This window comes from Arachis duranensis, chromosome 9 (assembly GCF_000817695.3).
Source record: "Arachis duranensis cultivar V14167 chromosome 9, aradu.V14167.gnm2.J7QH, whole genome shotgun sequence".
Classification (NCBI taxonomy): Eukaryota; Viridiplantae; Streptophyta; class Magnoliopsida; order Fabales; family Fabaceae; genus Arachis; species Arachis duranensis.
In genome coordinates this window covers 37,849,648-37,854,799 of record NC_029780.3, presented here as the reverse complement: position 1 = coordinate 37,854,799, position 5,152 = coordinate 37,849,648, and the positions used below count along the sequence as shown (strand labels likewise).

General features: G+C 28.1%; 1 long non-coding RNA gene across 1 annotated transcript; it reads right to left on the bottom strand.

Moving 5' to 3' along the window:
* Positions 1–1,240: 1,240 nt before the first annotated feature.
* LOC107465462 (uncharacterized) lies at positions 1,241–2,536 on the bottom strand. Its single transcript, XR_008002851.1, has 3 exons — positions 2,080–2,536; positions 1,904–1,957; positions 1,241–1,314 (listed from the first exon to the last, which is right to left on the bottom strand). It is a non-coding gene; the product is annotated as an uncharacterized LOC107465462 (long non-coding RNA).
* Between the last annotated feature and the right edge of the window lie 2,616 nt (positions 2,537–5,152).

Genomic DNA, 5,152 nt, shown 5'->3' with positions numbered 1-5,152 from the left:
ATTTATAACCAGCAGCCATAATAGTACATCAAAATATCTGTTGAAAAGTGATTAACCTCGCAATTTCGCCATCCTCAGCTGGACACTTGTGTAGGAAAACACAAAAGAATCACTTGCTAACTAGACCTCATATTTTCACGTTCTCGAAATGGTAGAATTCCATGTTGCCCCAATCAGAGTGCCAACCCTCTCACCTTTGATGGCTTTCTCAATGTTACCTGATTTGTTTAGATTGAATACAACAATTGCGCCATAAGAAGGGGATTGAGAGGATAAGCAAACAAATAATGTAATGTCAATATACAATGAATTCCATTTAAAAGCATAGAAAGAGTACTTCATGCTTGCATGCAGGGACTTACCGGGAATATTGTTTTTCTGGCACAGCGTTATGGCAGTCATGTCCATGATTGAGAGATCTTGCGAAGTAACCTCTTGATAAGTAAGTGTGTCAAGAAGGCGTGCTTGTGGGTTACGCCTTGGTCATCATCATACACCCCATCAACATTTGTTGCTTTGAGTACAACCTTTGCATTAACTACATAAATGACAAAATAAAAGTAAGTGAACAGTAATAAAGTTTACTTTACATGCAAAAGCAACATCAAATTTAGAATGTAGACTATAGATTAGTGGGATGAATATTATTTTTTATCTTGAACAAGAAAATCTCACCTCCTTTGTTATGACATAGTGAAACTATATGAATAAATCCATCAACAAATATAGACCTTCCCATCGTAAGCAGATTGTAAACCACAACGATATTAATTAACTTACTTTCTGCACATCTGAGTGCAACAGCAGTGTCTTTGGTAAAAAATGGATTTCCAGTTCCAGCAATAAAAATGACAACCCTTCCTTTTTCCAAATGCCTTACAGCCCTTCTACGTATATATGGTTCTGCAACCTCAGACATATGAAATGCTGTCTGCACTCGAGTAGGAATGCCAATACTTTCCATTGTTGCTTGAAGAAATATAGCATTCATAACAGTTGCTAACACCCTGAAAGAAAATTTAGGCACAATTTGGTAACTATCTCATAGATATTATCCATTTTGAAAAACACATTGTAGAGATCCATAAGAACATAACATATCAAAATTTCAAGTAAACAAGTATCACATTGGAACAGCGAAACTGAACCCACAGGATAAATTTATAACAATAGAGTCTTGACGGAACACCAACGGCTTAATTAAGAGAGAGTAAGGTAACTACCCAATATAATCAGCAGATGACCGGTCCAGGCCACTGCATCCAGCCCAAGATGATCCATGGAAGATATTACCCCACCAACTACTATTTCAAGCTGAAATATCAGCCTAATCAATAATCATCTAAAACTTAACATTGTAACAAGTGAAAAGCTTAAATAGTTTCTACTTTCATTCTTTCAAATAATACCCTTTAACTTTCAATGATATTATGAACTCTAACAAAATTGCCATTGAGACTAAAATATTGAAATCCAGATCTTTATGATTCAGAATTTTTGTATTTTGGGCTTCTATTGATTGTGAATTGTTTTAATTTTGGTAAAACTGGTTGAATGAATAACCTAATAGTTCATTATTATGGATTCGGGAATTACCATGTGTTATTATGGTGTAATGAGTGATGGAAACAGGTTACTATATATTCATACTTTGGATAGGATCCCATCAACGACATACTGTCTCAAAATACACAGTTTAGCTAAAATTTTGACTCTAATAGAATTGATTAGAACTCTTAGTCCGTTCTTTTCTAATGTGGGACGTTATCTCACACTTGAAGATTTAACATGTGGTATCCCTCCTCAAGATTAACAACATGGCAATACAACATAAAAAAAACCTACAACAATAAAGATAACAAGATTATAGCATGCAAAGAACAAATCAATAAACTAAAGTCACCTCAATTCCAAGACGAGTCACAGCTGCTACCTCCCTTGCAATAGCCATAGTTATCTACAAAGAAAAATTAAGAAACAATGTTGAGGACAAGAAGGAACATATAAATGTTAGATTTTTATCCATCTATTCATGATGCTTTAGAATAAAGCATAAAGATGTGATTTTGGGTTGGAGACCTTGGGGTCAATATTCTAGGAGTGATCTCCGGCAAGAGCTTCTCCACTGACTTTGAGCAATACCCTTTGCCACTTGATGGGTTGGTTGCTGGATTCATTCATTGAGAATGCAAACAGAGACATGGATGAAATTTCAGCCTTCCTGACAACAACAACAATAATTTTTTTCACAGTTATGTTAGTTCAATTGTAGAAACATTTCTGCAAACACCTTGCTGGCGACCATATTGAAGATTAAAAATTCAAAAAGAGGTGCAATGGAAATAGCCTGAAATTGAAGGATTCAGGGGAAGAGCCCACTTCGAAATAAGAAGAATGAATGGTGTAGGACAATGATTTAAAAAGAAGCTTGAAAATGGAATAAGAAGAAGCCTTGGAACAAGAAAAGAAGGATGCAGAGAAGGAAGAAGAAGAAGAGAAAGAAAGGACATGGGTGGAGATAGCCATCAGAATTGATAATAGGAGTGGAAGATAAGAGAATTGTGTGCAGCAAAACCCTTTTTTGAGACCTGAGGTTTTTCGCTCCGCTTGCAGCTAACGATAAGTTTGACTTTTGTAAGGTTCTGAAAACCGAATCGGTCATGAACCGTTTTAGTTATTGATTCGTTTTAGTTATTGATTTATTGGTCTAATTAGTTCAACTGAAATAACCATTTTATAATAAATAATAAGTGTAATTATCCGTGTCATGCACGTGATAAGATTGAAATTATAATTTTAAATTATTTTTTTAAAATTATTTTGAATTATAATAATTTGATTAATAAAAAAATAATATGTTTTGCATTGTTTAATTTTTTTTTAATTTAGTGTTAATTAGATTAACTCTAAAATAGTTATTAATCAATTTTAATAATTTACTTTCTTCAATAAATCAGACATATATACTGAATGTGATCATAAATAATATAGTAATAGTCAAATCCACTAACAAATATATTGGCTATTATCACATTATAAAACAAATTAAATATAAAGGCTATTAGCACTTATAAATCTATAAAATTGCACCTGTCTTTGATTCGTGCAAAGGTTTACTTATCAAATAAACTTAAAATATGAACAAAAAATATTTATAAAATGGACCTAGCATCACTTGAAAGGATTATGGAAAATAATCAACTTACCTTATCATCTATGAGAATAATTTCTATGTAAGTCGTCTTGTTCTTGTCAAATTTGGATGCGACTTTCCATAACCTTATAATTCTTGCATTTATTTTTCAAACTTTTTCATTACATAATCTACCATAGTTTGTAATACTGTTGATAGAATCGTAGTTAGTAGGAAATTTATGCCATTATATTTTATTAACCTTTATGATTAATTCAATAGAGATACTTACTCCATGTATATGTTATCGACATTAATTATATGTCAATTTTTTTAGGAAAGAGTTAAAAGATGAGATATATAAATATATATAATATTATTGCTATATAGGAAGCGTACATAAATTACTACATTTTTTATTATATTACACAACTTAAAATTATTTATTATTATGTTATACAACTTAAAATTATACTATCATGTTATTATTAATCCTAGATACTTGTTATAATTATATCAAATTTAATTATGAATCTAAATAAATAAAATAGATAACATTCAATATTATTTTTTTCTTTTTTACATTTAATTTTTACTATAAATATAAAAAGTAAAATAATTAATGAAAAATATGACCAGAAAATAAAACATATTAATTAAAATTCAATTTGTTATTTAATTAATCTTTGTGTCCATACGATATAACTTTACGAAAATGTTATGAGTCACAATCTTTTTTATTCTACAAAAAAATACTATCTGTAACCTTTAGTAGTACAAAAATAATTATAAGAATTAATTATTGATATTGATATTCACAATTGATTATTGATACTCTATTTTTTTTAAATATATTTTACCTTTTTAAAATATAATGCATGTACCGTATAGACCTTATTATTATTATTATTATCAAATTAAATGGGTCAATATTAATGTGTGCATTAACTATCTCATAATAAAATTAGTTATTACACTTGAATGAGAATTACAACTATATCAATTGATATAATTAGAATGATTAAAAATATCGATGATTGATAAATAATTAATAACGCATTAAATATTGATTTGATATAATTATAATAAAAAATATATAAATTATATTTTGTTAAACTCTATATTACCGGTTATTAAAAACATTTAAATCACATATATTAATTATTTTTTTGTTGTAATTAATTCGTTTGATATATATGATTATTTTTTATTCAACAATCGTGCAATAATTTTTTATTTTTATATCCATATATATTCCTCAAATTCGGCTCCATTCATATGCATATTAACAGTTTTTTTCTAATAGTGATATTTTAATTTTTTGTTTTCCTTTTTCTTACGTATCTTTCTTTTTTTTAAATAGTGATGTTTTAATATTCTTTTTTTAAATATATTTTTCTTAATAATTACATTACTAATCTAAAATATAAAATGAGAAAAAAAGGTGATACATATATCCAATAAAAAAATAAACTTAAAAATTAGAAAAAAATTTATATTAAGAAATATAAAAATAATATATTAAAAAAGAATAGTCGTAATATATAAATTGAGTCAACAATTTAAATTTCTCTAAAACTAATTTAATCATACCAATATTAGAAATAAATTACTTAAATAATATTTAATCTATTCTACTCCTTAGACACATATAGATTAGAGTCATTCTCGTAACGACAACCAACTGAAATAACATCGTAAGTTCAAACATTTAGAATTCGTGCAAATTCAGACCATTCCCTTCTTTGAAAATCTTCTGTATCCCTGATAGAGTTGAATCGCAATTCCTTTTATGGAAAAAGAGTTACGGATGTGGTTTTGATGTGTTGGAGACCGAAATTCGGAAGTCACTATTTATATTTGAGATGACCATTATATAAGTCACTTAATGTAAAATAGCTTAATTTGTGATTATAATTAATATATATATTACCCATGAATAGATTAAGAAATAATTATTTCGTAACAAAATAATCATTCAATTTGAATTACAATTAATTGATTGATAGAAATTATAAT